A 15,581-nucleotide genomic window follows, 5' to 3' on the forward strand; every position below is an offset into this window, starting at 1 on the left:
TCCCTATGCAGTTCAGGCTGGCCTTGAGCTCACTATATAGCCCAGGCTGGCCTCGAACTTAAAGCAATCCTCCTGCTTCTGCTTCTTGAGTGCTGGAATGACAGGCATGTATCACCACAGTTGACAAACATCTTGTTTTGAAAGCAGCATTGAATGTGTTTAGAAAGGGATGGACAGGTTGGTGGGACATAGCCATGGCAGTGGGAGCTGCTGGTAGCTTTGTGCAGTGTAATGGGTAAATTTTACAAGTGTCCCTTGAAACACTGAGATGGCTCACTGTCGTGGATGTGGGTGGGGCAGTTCATGAAGACACCAGTAAGGAAGTGTTGACTGACCACACTTGGTGAGGCTTTTCTGGGAGATTTATAGATTGTGTTGGACATTACATGGGTCAGGCAAAGACCTGATAGATAGGTGTTAGTTCTAGTGTAATTTGAAGTCATTTGTTCTCTTAATTTTGTAATCAATCTGAATTCTATTTATGCAAATGCAAAAGTAAAAGGGAGTGACCCCTCAGTAAGTGGACAGGCTGAGGCAGACTCTCTGGGAGCTGCTGGTTCCACTGGGGATTGGAGTTGCGATTCACGCAGCCCTAGGGCCCAGATGAGTGGAAGGTACAGTTGAACTATGGAGGATATGGGTGTCTATCCTTGGATGCTGGGAGGCTGAAGGGGAGACAGTCTTGTGAACATGGTGCTAGAGCTGGAAAGGACTCAGTGGTGACTATAAGCCTCTGATGCATTCAGAGTTCAGAGCGATGGGAAGCAAAAGCCAGCAGTTATGTGAACAAGCAACAGAAGTGGAGACAGAGTAAATGCCAGCAACAGGGGGAGGTGCCTGGGGCATCCACTGTAGCTGGCCCTCAGCTTTCCAAGGAGGGCAAGAAGCAGGCAGACCAGGTAAGCTGCAGGAAGTGGGCCGATCTGTGTCTGGAGCTGGACCAGCTTCTGCTCCTGTGTGAGGTTTCTCTGGGTCTTTGTTCAGGGTCAGGAGGTGCAGGGAGTGACCAAGACAGTCACTCCTCATGTGCCTGGGGACCATTGGCCACACCCCAGGGTCTTCTTTCTGGTGTTGCTGAGTATGGATTTTGTTCCTTCTGAGAAAACAGATTGCACTTTCATCTTTTCAGCTCTCTGGTTCTCTCTTTGTTCTCTGCCCATTCCTGGGAAGTTTGCTTAGATTTTGTGCCCTCTCTCCTACCTGTTGCCCTGGTATTAGCCCTGACTCATGGATGCCTCAAGGACACAATGTAGTGGCCATAGTCACACCAGGTTCACAGGCAGATATTCTTAGGACCTCCTTGGAGGCCCAGAGTTGCAAAGTGGCCTTTCTAATTTTTGTACTTGCTCTAGCAGAGCCATAGTGTGCAGACCTGGGCCACAGAGTGCCATACTGTCCTATGATGACAGTGTCTTTGTGTTCTGAGGAATGACCCTTTTTCCATGTGTTATCAAATTGCCTCTTGAGTGGGAGCCAAGGCTTCTCACCAAGCATTTCCTCCTCGGCGCACCCTAAAGGGGTCCTTGGTGGCTTAGTCAGGAGGACGATAGACCCTGCACTGACTGGTGCGCTTGGCTGTGGCAGCACTGAGAGGCAAGGACTCAGCATCACTCCTACTCATGCACCCTTTCTCGGTGTGACTCTTGAGCATCAGAGCTCCTGAGCAGTGTCCCCAAGGGAGGGCCCTTTTAGAGCCGTCCCTAGGTTCCTGCAGACCAGGGCACTGGTGTGGTATCCTGGGAGGCACCACTCTTTTTGACCTTAACCTGACTCCTGCCCTTTAGCATCCTCCTCTTGGTAGAGATGAGGTGCTTACTTACTTCCAGGGAGGCCTTTAGAACAGGGCAAGGCCTGGCAGGTACAGGCATGGAGTAGAGCTTTTCAGTTTGGGCATTTGTGGGTGGTTCCTCCTTTGGGCATCTGCTTTGTTTTGGCCCTGGTGAATTTGGGGTTTTCCAAGGCCAGGGTCAGATGAGGGCATGAAGCTATTAGTAAAGGTCCAGGAACATGAACTAGTTCCAGAAAACTCGTCTGTGTTACATCCCAGGGGCCCTGGCCCTGCTGGCTTCTTGCTCATAGCCTGGGGTGGGATGGTGGTTTTCCCATGGCCTTGGGATGAGAGCTCAGCTGGGGAATTCCTTACCCCTACTGGCTTCTCTGGAAGCCCCGCTGGGCTGGCATGAGGCTGATGGCCACCATAGGCCTGGGAATGACGCTCTCTTCCTGTCTTCCCTGCTGATCCCCAAGATTCCTCATGCTAGATTTAAGGGTTTGGCTGGATTTTCCTCTGAGCAGGGGAATCCCACAGGCAGAACCCTTCCATGTCCCTCAACTGGGTCCTTGCATGGAGGATGTGGCCATATGCTAGGGTGCAGAGAAAGGAAGAAGAAATCTCGAGATGGAATGAACCCTACTTGTGAGCCTCTGGGACATTTGTGTGGCCCAGTTGCATGAATGATGTTGATAGCCATGAATAGTTCCAACCTGGGAACACAGAGATGTTTTTCTGCACTCACTCAGAGGCTCTGCCTGGTACTCTTGGTGAGTATGGACCAGTGAGTTGTGCATTTTTCCTTGGATGGTTGCCATGCTGTGCCCCTGGGTTTAGCTTGGAGGTCCCTCCTGTATTACAAGGCATTCTCTTGTGGTATGGCTGCAAGCATGCATGAGACCCCTGCACACACACAGGTGCATGCCAAGGTGGGCTCTCAGACTGAGGGGCTGTACAGTCTGCGTGTTGCTGCAATGAGTGCTCATGAGGGGCTCACTGTGAACCCACTGGGCTGAGGCATGTAAGATCTGCTAAGATTGAAACATAGTCCCTGGTTCTCAATAAGGTTTTCTTCCCCAGAAGTTAGGGCTTTGACACACTCATAGTGTGGCTTGACCCTGCAAACTCTGTGTGTGCTGGGGTCACCTTGGCTCCAGTGCTGGAAGCACCTGCCTTCTTTGCTCCCCCTGTATTCTCAGGAGATTCTCATGGCTGTCTGTTTTTTTGTTTTGTTTTTAATATCTTGTATTTGTGTTATACATTTTGTTTTTAGGCCCATCATTTGTTTTGGAGTTTTCCTCATGGCTTTCCCTCTTCTTCCTGACCTGTGTACTCAGTGTCTGTTGGGCATGTTCAGGGCTGTGTACTCAAGACACCAGCAGACTTCAAGTCAGCACACAGTAGGAAATGACCATGGTTCAGAGGACATGAGCTGACTGATGTGGCCTGGAATCTCAGAGCCACCAGGCCCTCCTTGTCTTTGGAACTGGAGGATGGAATTCCCTCTATCATAACTTACCAGCGTGAGGAGTTTCTGTTCACCCAGGCCGAGTTTGGCTGCAAACCCACAGATTCCTGTCGTTCTCGGGAGAGGCATGTTGGTGGTGTTCTTGTGGCTGTCCAGCAGGGGCTTCCTGGGGAGACCGGAGGCAGCAGGAGGACTCGTGGTTTCCTGGCTCCCCAGCTGTCCCATCCGGCTGGATTCTGGCATTCCTTTTGCCCTTCATCATTTCCTGTCTGGGCATCGCTGCCTTCAACATTTGGAGAAAGAGCATCTCAGCCTTGGGCTCCAGGAATGTGTTTAGTATGTCCTTAGTAGAAATGAGGGCTTCATGGGAAGAGAACAACAGCTTCTCACTGTGTTTTTGCTGAGTGACTTGACTTTAAAGTCCTTGTACTTCATAGAGTGCATTTCCATGTTTTCTCCAAGGGTGCTTCTTCTCCTTTCCTTGCTATGTTCTCAGGTGCAGAGCTCCTGGAGGGTGGCAGAGCTTGGCAGAGTTGGGCAGATGGTCGCAGGCCCCTAGAGACATGCTTTGCTTTCTTTTCAGGACCCACACGGACAGCACCTCCAGCATTAGGCTGGGTGGCTCCCTCTTGGTAGCCACTCGAACCATTGTGAGTACAGAGTACTGTGTTTTAAGTGGAAGTCCCTGCCTATTTTCAATGAAGAAGCCGGGCCTTAGGAGCTGGTTTGGTCTGCTCTGTTGGGTCCCCTGAACATGCAGCCCACCTAAGCTGGCTCCTCAGAATTCTAGCATGACTGTAGCTACTGGGCAAGGCATCATTTACAGATGCCAGGTTTCAGAGCTATTTGGGAAACTTGTTTACTCTGACATACCATGGGGCTGCACAGATGCCGTGCTGTGCATTTTTCTGTTGGAATTTGGGGTGGACTTGGGATGGGACAGCCACTGGATATCACTCTGAGGTGGGTGACTTTTTAAGGTCACCCTTCACATGTGTCCTGCACCCCACAGGTAGCCATGAATGGGGAGGCCCAGGAAAGCATATGCCTGCTTCTCAAGACTTGATGAACCATGGAGGTGTGGGAGGAACATCTTGGCATGCCCACGTGTTTATGGGAATAATGCCTGGTGTTTCAGGCTTTGCGACAGTGAAATCTCCACTCTGCTAGAGAAATCTGGCCATGGTGGATGCCTTGCTGTACATACCTACACATGTGCCCCCTGGATATGCACATGCACAAAACTCCTACATGTATGCATGTGCAAGCAAGCACATGCTGTGTACGATGCATTTTCCAGTCTGGAGATTGCACATAAATATGAGACACTGTGTTTTCAGGATTGATTTTTGGTGATCTGTGATTGCCGTGTTGACTGAGAGTAGCACTTTGCTTTCTTCACTGGATGTAAACCCACTCGTGGTTTCTCCTGGCCAAGCTCCACCACCCCAAGGCAGCTCTCCCCCTCCCTGCTGCTCTGCAGACAGGAAATCCACTTCCCTATATGGCAGCCATGCCTGTCCCATACTTGGTTCCTCACATCCTTCCAGCTATGATACTGCTATTGGAAAGCAGAACAATGGAAGACAGGGACAGGTCTGGAGGGGTAGGAATAGGCTTGTTGTTGTATGGTTCTGCCTGTGAATTTCAGAGCTACAGTCCCCTGGGGAAACCAGAGCCAGGGTCACAGAGCACCCATGCTTGGTCTTTGTGGTTCCCCTCAAGGTGCCCATTGTCATAAGGACCATTGACAGGTAGAACAAGACAGCAGTCCTTAGGACAGGCATCACTGGGAAGGCTCAGGGCCCTGCAAGCCCATAGGGTTGCCCCTCCCCCAGGTTTCTCTCAGCATTGCATCCCTAATCAGCCACCAGATGGTCACCTCCCACTTGTGGCATTGCTACACATGGCTGGAAAGTTATAGCTTTGTTAAGATCTTCAGAGAATCAGGAGAAGAGACCTTCTGGTGTCTTGTGGAATTCTGTCCTTAGGTACCTAGTATCCTCTCCTGTCTGACAGCACCTTGTGATGGCTGAGTTGACACCGTACCTGCCACGGTCTGCTGCTGGTCCAGATCACTGGACGACCATGTCTAGATGGAGGCTCTTACTGAATGCAGAAATTGTTGGACCAAGAAGCTTTGCCCCCTGAACAACATGAATAGTTTTGGGGCTTTTGGTTTTTCTTATTGCGTGGGTACCATAACATACCTTGAGTGGAATGTGGCTGCTGTCCAGCACCCCACAAGGCAAAAGGCATCCCACCAAGAACAACCCACTCAGAATGAGATGTTGTGGTCAAGTCCTCTTTGGGGGACTTGTGGGCAGAGAGGTATAGGGTCATGGTTGGCGCATGTGTTAGGTTCTCAGGCTCCTCCAGGCAGCCCCAGGGTGAGCGTCATGCCTTGGAGAGGCTCACTATGCTACTCACTGCTGTGTGATATGTGTTACCTATGCCAGATCTGGCCTTTGGGGTCACACTTTTCCACCACAGCCTCCCAGGAGCCCCAGAGTCTTGCTTTTCCCTACCACAGCTTAACTTGTGAGTCCATACCTTCTCTTCACAGAAGGTACTCAGGTTTCTTTAAATTAGCTGGTTATGACTTAAAGTGAAATATTAACCGAGAATAACCTTAGGCTTCATTGTAGTTTTACTTGAACAGGTACATCTGTCTGCTGTAGCATACTGACAGGTGGAAGTTGAGCTGGTTGGCCTCACCCTGAAGGGTGTTTTTCCCTGGTGGTGCATCAGAAGTCAGAAGCTTCTACCTTCTCCACCAGAGTAAGGCACAAGCGTGGCGAAAACCAAACCAAACCTGTGCTGCTGTGCTGTAAAAACACCTACTGGGTAGGGTGTGTTGTGGTACCATGCCAGTCCTACTTGATATTGAGCTCTATCTGTCCCCTGTGGTAGCACATGGACACCAGAAGCACTGGGAGTCTCATAGCTTCATGCCATTTCTATCCTCATATAAGGAGCTTCTGAGAAATCACCCCAAGCAGGAGCCAGAGGGAGAGCTTCTTGGTGCCTGCATGTGGACACTAAAAGTTTCCCAAGTTTTACAGTGGAATGAGAGGGAATGGAGGTTGATGACACATAAAGGGAAGCAAGTTGCTTTTTCACCTATGGTGTGGGGTTCACCTCATTTTAACCCCTGCATTTGAAAGACCATGGGAATAACAGTTTTTATCTTTAGAGAGTAAATGAGCCCTGGCCCATTTTGGATGCTTTTGCAAGTGAACAGCTAGTTTTCCTGGGTGAAACGCAGACTGTCAGAGCTGGGAAATGCTGATTAGTTCATCTGCCTGTCCTCATAGCTGAGATGCCCAGAGTGCTTTCCAAGATAGTTCTAGATGTGAGTCTAATAAAGGAAACCTCAGGAAATCCAGAAGAGAAAGTCAGAACATTGCCAGAGGAAGTGCATTTTAAGCTCCAGAGATAAAGCTGTGGTTTGACTTAAACAGTGTAGCATGGCCCAGAGACCAGGGATGTCATATTTTTTCAGGGCTCCATGCCAAGCTTGGTGTGGCTTGCAACATGGATGCATGGATCACAGTTTGTGGGGACGGTGAGCCTTGTGTGGCCAAACTACCTTTGACATCAGCTTTGCAAGTGTGGAATGCAGATGACAGGTGTTACCATTCTCTCATTTTCAGAGGTTTGTCGGAACCAGCATGGTCCTTCAAGAGGAATGTAGGTGTGAGCTGCCTGGAGGACAGTGCTACCTGAGGTGCAGAGTCAGATTCAGAACTCCTTTCCTCCCTTGTGTGATTACCTCTGTCCCTGGTGCAGATGCATGGTCAGAGACCAGGTCACAAGTGTCCACCCAACATCTGTGGGCTGTGTGTGGCTCTGGGTTGGGGCTGGTTGAGGAGGAAATGTTGGCTGTGGGGGAAATGTGCCTCTGTAGAGCCACCCAGCTATAATTAAAATGTTTTCAAACAGAGAAAAGCATGGTTTATTAGTAAGACTGGATTCCAGATATGTGGGTCCCAGGTTGGTGGACACCATAGGAGCAGGCATGTGTCTGCTTTACACAAGTCTGTGTGAAGTTACAAGATCCTCACATTTCAGGCTTCAGGACCTCTACACCCAGCAAGATTTCCTGGCCAGTGCCCCGGGCTATTTTCAAGTGAATCCTCTATCCAGCAAAAGCCACTGCTTTGACAGCCTTGCCATCAACATAGTGCAAAGCTGGCGCAGGTGGAGGCACCCCATACGATTAAAGGGTGGCACAGCCTGGCACAGTGGACTGACCACAGTCAGTCTCTAATCATCCAGCCCCTCCTGAGAACCACAAACTCAAAGCCTGTACTGGCCCCAGGTTTGAAGTCTCAGTGGCAAATTTTAGAGTAGGAGAAATGGCAACATTGGTTTTTCCTTACTTATTTATTGCTTGTGACAAGATTACTGGACCGCTGGGATCAGATTCCACCTGCAAAGCTTGACTTTCTGCTTGGGTGTCTCTCCTGTGAGTCTTTGAATGGGGAACTCCAGGGAGTTGGGCTCTCATACAGGACACAATGGACTCATAGCCTCCCCTCCCCCTACCTTCAGACCCAGTGTGGGGCCATGCAATAGATCTCTGTGCCCCTTGGCACCTGCTGTGCCCCAAGCCCAGAGCCCTCGGAGATGAATCCTGTACTGCCCAGCCAAGCTCACTGGGCTTCCTTGGAAGGAGAGGCCCAGAGAATCACTCCTGCTTAGACTGGTCCTGGAGGGCCACCAGCTGCTGAGACACAAGGACTGTCACCCAGCCACACCACTGGGCTCTCCTGGGCATGTTTAACTATAAGGCAGCTTCTGGAGAGGCTGATTTGCGAAGATCTGTCCCACGTATGCCAAAGAGCCATGGCTGTGGGGGAACCTGGGAGAGGGGTGGGACAGTGACCAAAGGTGATACCTTCGTCCTCTCCCAGCCTTCCACCCTGGGAGGTCCAGATGCTCTGGGAGCCAGGTGGACAGGGCGCCAGCTCCCTCTCTTGCCACAGCCCTGTGGAACCGCTGTCCACAGTACTTAAATTTCACTGTATTCTAGTAGAAACTCATATATGCTTGATCACATAGTGATAATTCGTAAGTTTGGTAATTCACATATTTAGAAAACACATAATATTACCATTCAAATAAGGACTTATAAAAGTTTTATAAAGAATGAACTAGAGTGATTGTTGCCCTTCTAAAAAGCCTTGATCTATATTGAAAGATCCACAATGAATTTTTAAAAATCAAAAGAAAAGAAAAATAAGTATCTTCTTTAATGCATAAGAACCACTGGGTGGCACTTGTATTTTAAATATTTGGAATAAAATGGGCCAGATTTTCAAAGGGCAATTAACAACTTTTGCTACTGCTTGATATAATTGCTTGTTTTAGCATTAAGTAAAACAAGAGTATTGCATGGAAGACAGGTTTTCCTCTGCCTCCCAGATTGTCTCGCTTCCCAGCACCTGCAGTGCATGAGCATGCATCCTTACTGCTGCCTATGAAGCAAACAAGATTTAGCATTTACAATGGCTGCTCAGAGGGCACCAGCAAAGTTCCCTCCTTGACCTAGGGTGGCAGAGAACACTAGCAGGTATCCATTTTTTTTTTTTTTTTTTAATTAGGAGTAAAGATCTCCTTTAGGGAGCTCAGTTATTTTCCTGGCCCTTTAACCTAGTAGGTCTATTTTTTCCTTGCTAAACCTGTTTACTGATTGTGGTGTATTACTGTCAAGGGAATCTTCTTCAGGCTTTCTTATTTATAATTTCCTTAATAACAAAGTGTGCTTACTTTGTATAGTGCCACTAGCTTTTCTTGCTTGTTTTTACTTTGTACTATGATTTGTTCTCTCTCTTTATTTTTAAATGTATTTAGTACAGGGTCTACAGGGTCTTACTACATAGATTGGACTTGTAGTGATCCTTCCTGTTTTTCACCCTCCCAGGTGCTGGGATTATAGGCACATGCCACCATGCCCAGTCTCATTAGCCATCTCAGTGTACCCTGGGGACTGGGCTGGCACGACAGGCCGGGGATCAAACCCTGGCCCCTATGTCTGCCTAAGCAGGTCTGTTAACCCACTTAGCTATCTGGCCGGCCCTGATTTGGCCTTTGTTAAGGTAAATTATACATTTGGATCAAAAGACAAGTAGATCCTATATATCTTAACCTTACTAACATCTGAAAACCTGACTATGTTTTATGTTGAAAATCCCTTTAGTGTGGTACTGATATAAGAACTTAAAGCTACTTTTTTAAAAAAAATTATTTATTTATTTAATTATTTGGTGCAGGGTTTGGCTACACAGCTTGGACTCACAGTGATCCTTCTGTCTTAGCCTCCCCAGTGCTGGGATTACTGGTGTGTGTCACCACACCCAGTTTCCATGGCTGGCACAGTGTGCGTGGGGTTCCAGGGCTGGCATAGGTCCTTGAGCTTGCCAGGGAGGTGCTTAGACTGCCAAGGTACCTCCCCAGCCCTGATCTAAGAATTTGATGTCATTTCTCATGTAAATCATATCCCTCAGCGCACATGAATTTTTAAAAGGAAATAACCCAAAGAAATTTCTTATATGCTAATCGATACCTTTCTATAGCAAATTGAAAATTCAGAGTAGACCAAAGATGTGTCTAATGACAAAATCAATACAGCGTGTGTGGGTAATTTATATGTTTGTTAGTGTAAAGGCAACAGTGAATTGGCATTTTGCAACAGATCTATAAATCCAATTGCTTTTTTTCCCCTGTAATTTTAGGTCAGGAAACTACTTTATAGATACAGTGTCTCATAAAGCCATATTCAACAGGACTAGAAAATGGCTTTTTTGGGGGATATCACTCTATGCAAAGCCTCATGATATTTTCTCCAAATGATGTGGTTTCTTTTTAGTTTCAACATGTCTGGTGTTTTTTAATTGCCCACCTATAGAAGATAAATGGATAAATATACAAGGCAATTTCAAAAGATCAATCTTAGTACCTGGTTTATTTGATGCATCCTTAATAATACCCAGAATAAAATAAATAGAAAATAAAGTAACTTTCAAAGAATTCATGCATGGTTGAGTAACTAAGGCTTTCTGGTTCTTTTTGTAGAACTTCTCCTTGTAGGAAAGCATATACATACACCAAGGTGCTGTTGGTTTCTGTTACAGAGAGTGTTTCTAACCCAAGACTCCTTTTTTCTGGTAGTATTCCAGGTCTGCCTCTGTTTGGGCTTTACAAACCTGTATCTGGTTTATCTTCCTTGTACCAAATCGGAGGCTCTCCTGTCAGATCGCCAATGCCTACAGTTTTGGGAGGATTGAATTCAATGTTGTAGACTGCCACTGGCTGGATGACAACAAGCAGTATGACATTGCTTAATGACTTCAAAGGACATATTCAGGTTAATCACAGTCTATCTGATGTGCTCTGACTAGGCCCTCTGCCTGTGGATGTATCCTTGGAAAACCATCCAGCGACCAACTATATTGGCTAAGATGTTTTCTCATTTTTGTGGGCCAACTGACTCATGACGTTATCTGGGATGAGTGTCCCTTGGTCAGTGGAGGTCTTAGCTAACACATCAATTTCTTTGTCTTGCAGCATATGTGACACAGTGGGTCCCTGCTGGTGTGGTGCTTTAGCTCAAAGTATTTGATGATGCATGATGACACAGTGCTCTTGCCAGAGGCTGGGGCACCCATGATCATGGCATGCAGCAGTTGTAACACCCCCATGGCTGCCCACCTGGCTCCCACTGCAGTCAGTCATGCTTTGGCTTGGCCTGCATGCTCATGGCCTCCACTCGTGGGCTCCGAGACCCACCCAGCCCACTGGCAGTGCTGTGAGCAGGAAATGGTGAGACACCCAGGCTCTCCTGAAAGTTTATCATAGTGTTTTTAAAGGCTTTAAAACTATGTTCTTATGAGGCTATGAGTAAATCAGTATTCTAGTTCTAAGGAAATAATCTGCCCAAGTTTATGGAAGGTAGGTATTCATTATAGCAACTATGCGGCAGTGGTGGCCAGCACTGAGGGGCCATGACAATGCTTCTGCCCTTTTACTCCCAGTGCCTCAGTGGTGCTCAGTCTTGAAGGTTAAGGACCATCTCCAAAGCCTACTCCATCCTTTCTTCCTGGACACCCTGAGCTGGCTGAGGCCCCTGCTGTCTGTGGGAATGTGTCTGAGAAGCAAAGGCCAAGGCCTGAGTGACCCTGTGTGCCAGCCCACCATGCACGCCTCTGCTACATGTCTGTGCATCAGGGACCAGTGGGCCAGAGTGGATCTTTCTGACCATGGAGAAGATGTGGCTTTTAGCATCAGCACACACAGTATTTGGGAGCACTGGCTCTGCCTCTGGGCTTCAGGGCAGGGAGCTTCCTTCAGGCTGATGTGCAAAGGGCCTGACACTGCCCTGGGGCCTTCACGCAGGCTTTCCTCAGTGTGTGTGGCCTGAGGCTGGCGTGTAGCTGCATTGCCAAAGGGGACCTGGAGCTTTTGCTCCTGTGTTCTGCAGATTCTTGCAGAGGCCTTTCCTGCCACGTGCCTTCCTCTGTTTCTCTCTTTCCACCTCTTATGGAATGTCCCACAGAGCCCTTGCTTCTGGGTTTGATCTGCACTATGGCTCCAGCCCCAGCGTAGGATTGGCTAAATATCACATCCTTTGTGGGCTGTTGCCTTTTCTGTGGGAGTGGCCAATCTGGCCTCGCTGCTGTACAAAGCAGTCTCTGCCTGCTGCACAGGCTGCGGTTGGCCTTCAGGGTCTCCACCCTGGTTCTTCAGTCTGGGCCCAGACCTAACTCCTCCTCTGTCCCCTGCAGTTCTACAATGGAGACCTGAGGTCTTCTGCTTAGCCATCTCTTTCTGTCTTTGTGGCTAGTGAGCACACAAAATAGTCTTTTGTCATGTGGCCTCTAGGATGTCACTAAAAGACCCCCACACACACACACTCTGGGTGTGCTGTGCCTGTTGTCCTTCCCTGGATTTCTTCCACCTGCTGGTTTGGAGTTTTCCCCAGGGGTCTACCCTGAGCTCCCTGAATCAAGTTGTAGCCCCTCTGTCCCCTTTATCTTGGGCAAGAGGCCTGTGGTTCTCTGCTTGGTTTCTGGGGTTCCATAGGGGCTTCAGTATCTCTCTGGTGGTCCCTGGATCCCCTGCTTGTGCCTGCCCAGGGTCACTTGCAGTCAGGTTGCTGGAGAATACCCTTCCTGATATCCTTTGGGGACATTGGCGGCCTGCGTGGGTACAGCACTGCGGACCCTGATGGGTGGCCTTGTTCCTGGGTTCGTCTCCAGACTGAGTGTATCGAGAGCTGCCTGGTATGCAGAGTGCAGGGCCAGTGTCTGTTGTGTAGTAGCAGAAATTGTTCCCCCATGAAACAACCTTCACACAGTTGCAGTGTCCAGGCCTTGGTGCAGGTGGTATAGGACTTGTCTTGTGGGAGGGTTTTGCCTTTATAAAGCAGAAGGTCCGTCAGCGTTCAGGAATGGTGGGTTATACCTGATACCTTCATCAATCTGCCTGCTGAAGCTGCTGAGAACAAAGCTTCTTCACCTCGGTGGGCTGGAGAGGAAGGTAGTAGCTGGTGTCTGGCCGGTTTATTTCAGATATAGGCAAGGGCGTTGAAAGGAAACCTGTGGATTGCCTGATGACCAGATACTTGGCTCAGATGGGGAACTGAGCCTTAGAGAGGTTGGGTGGCCCTCAGGCTCCCAGTTTGTGAAGACTTCTGACCCTGATGGTATCTCCTGTCCCTTCCCCATGAGGTCTGTGGTTCATGGACCTGGGTGAGTAGGCGCCCATGTTATTCAACTATAAAGGGTAACCATGAGATAGGCAGGTGCCACACCACCAGCCAGGTGCACAGGCCACAGGACATCAGGGCCCAGCACATGGGGCCCAGGGCCAGCTGGTCCAGGGACTGGATGTGCATGTGAAGTTTTGAGGCCACAGGAGACAGAGATGATGTCTGCTGCTGATACTGTAACAGCAAAATGGACCAAACACAGGAAGACACGCACTGAGAAAGTCTAGGTGGCAGCAGTTTTATTACATCAGCGGGCCTGACTGGGATTGCCTCCAGGGTCAGAGTCGCGCTCGGCAGGAGTTTCAAGGCTTTTAGGGGAGAGCAAGTGGGAGGCACAGCAGCAGATTTGGTGCATTATGATTGGAGGGTCAAGTGGCATCATAGGTTGCCAAGGGGGTTTAAAGATCTCAGGCTACTTTGCAAGGCCAGGCCGTCAGTTACACAGAAACAATAAAGAGAAGGACTACACAAGGGAAACGTTCTGCTACCAGGCTTGCCCAGGTGTGTGTGCTTGGCATGGGCAGGCCTTCACTTACATTCTAATTCCCTTCAGTACGAGTGTCTTTCTGGGTGATGCCTGTACAGTAGTGGTGATGTCAACATGGCTGTGTGATTCACTGAGAAGTGCTAAGGTACGTACTTTAGAAGGGGGAATTGTGTGGTGTATGGATTGCATCTCAATAAAAAACCAAAAGATAAATACAAAATTACAGGCTGGTGAGCCAGCAACTGAGTCCAGGCAAGGTGGTGCACACTCGTAATCCCAGTGCTGGGGAGGCTGAAAACGGGAGGACCGATAGGAGTCTGAGCTACACAGTGAGGCCCTGTACCAAATACATTTAAAAAACTTAATAAAATTACCTCAAACTCTCGGATTACTTGCTTGTGCATGACAGAGAGCTAAGTCATCATCTGAGAGCCAAGCACATAATGGATGGCAAGTGTGTGTGTGGCCCTGCTTTGTCAGTCTCATAATGAGCCACTAAAGCATATGAAGAGCTACTTCTCATAAAATTACTTCAGCCTATGAATTATAGTGAAAGTGGAATTAATGTGTGGCTCCACTTGTATGCCTGTGAAAATTGGCAAAATTGAACTGGACAGGTGGTGCATGTATATACTCCTAGCACTCTGGGAAGCTGAGACAGGAGGGCCCACAGTTCAAGCTCAGCCTGGGCCATGTAGTGTCTTAGCAAGATGTTGTCTCAAAATTTTAAAAAGTTTGGGAATATAGCTCAGTACAGATGCCTGGGTTCAGTCTCTAGTACTGACAAAAAAAAAAAAAAAAATGGTGGGGATGTAGGCAGCTGCAGAATTCGGAAGTGAGGGGAGGTGGGATGTCCTCGTTCTGGTCCTGAGCCTGCGGTTGGGCATGTGCAAGGGACCCCACTGAACGGAGTTTACTGTGCATGTAATACCCCAGGTATCAGTCATTTTCTCCCTGCTGAGACAAAATATCTGGCAGCTGCAATTGAAAGGAGGAAAGGTTTATTTTGGGTCACAGTTTATAGAGGTTTTGGCCCATAGGGTAGCAAGGCTGAAGGGCCTGAAAGAGAAGGGCGGTTCAGGGCTTGCCAGCCTGGAAGCCATTGGGGAAGGAGCTGGAAGGGAGGTGACCTTTCCAGGCCAAGTCCCCAGTGACCCAACCCACGAGGCCCCTGGGGCTAACCACACCTTTAGCTTAGCTATGATGCCCACAAGCTCTAGTCATCTAAAAGCTCCACCTACGAGCACTTGAGGCTTTTAGGGGACATCTAGATATAAACCATAACACCCCACAAAAGTATGGAAAAATAAAAATAACAAACTCCAAAAGAAATGTATGTTTAGACTTGTTCTAGACCCACACACAATGGAGATGTGCTCTGTGTTGAAGTCACTTCACCAGATAGTTTACCTCTCTCAAAATGCAAATAGCCATCTTAAAAAAAGAAGGGTTGCATATTTTATATATGCTATAACATTTATCATCGGAGCAATTTCACAGTTTCTAATTCAGCAGCACTTAATGCCCTTACGATGTTGTACAACTGTCAGATCCTTCTAGATACAAACCTTTTTAATCCCCTCTGAAAACTGTTCCCGTAAGGAACCGCATCTGAACCCCCACAACAACCTGATTCGCCAGCATGCATGTTTCACGCCATGCCCCAGCAGATGCCCAGGGTGTTCCCACCTGTTGGCTGTCATGAGCACATATACATTTTTGGTTCAAGACCTATTTTCAGTTCTTGGAGTAGGTGCCCAGGGTGGGATTGCAAAATCTTGTGGTAATTCAGTGTTTAATCTGCTGAGAAACCTGTGCTCTCCTTCCTACTAGCAATTTGCAGGCATTCCAATTTCTGGACATCCTCAACACTTGCTTTTTTCCTTCTTTTCTTCTTTTACATTGTAGCTGTGCTTATGGCCATGAAGTGTATCTTCTGGTTGTGATTTGAAGTTTCACAGTGACTCACCATGTTGGCCATTCCTGTATCTTCTTTGGACAAATACCTGTGCAGGTCCTGCAGCTGCTTTATAATGGGCTGTCATTTTGTTGTTGGGCTGTAAGAGTCTTTAATGTATTC

General features: G+C 48.3%; 1 protein-coding gene and 1 pseudogene across 5 annotated transcripts in view; one reads left to right on the plus strand and one right to left on the minus strand.

The window, feature by feature from the left end:
• The window catches only part of LOC111816752, a 15,845-nt pseudogene extending 4,900 nt beyond the window's left edge, over window positions 1–10,945 (minus strand).
• The window catches only part of Rasa3 (RAS p21 protein activator 3), a 118,812-nt gene that overhangs the window by 49,311 nt on the left and 53,920 nt on the right, over window positions 1–15,581 (plus strand). The gene's annotated exons all lie outside the window — the stretch shown is intronic.

Source organism: Octodon degus, unplaced genomic scaffold, assembly GCF_000260255.1.
Source record: "Octodon degus isolate 3935 unplaced genomic scaffold, OctDeg1.0 scaffold00039, whole genome shotgun sequence".
Lineage (NCBI taxonomy): Eukaryota > Metazoa > Chordata > Mammalia > Rodentia > Octodontidae > Octodon > Octodon degus.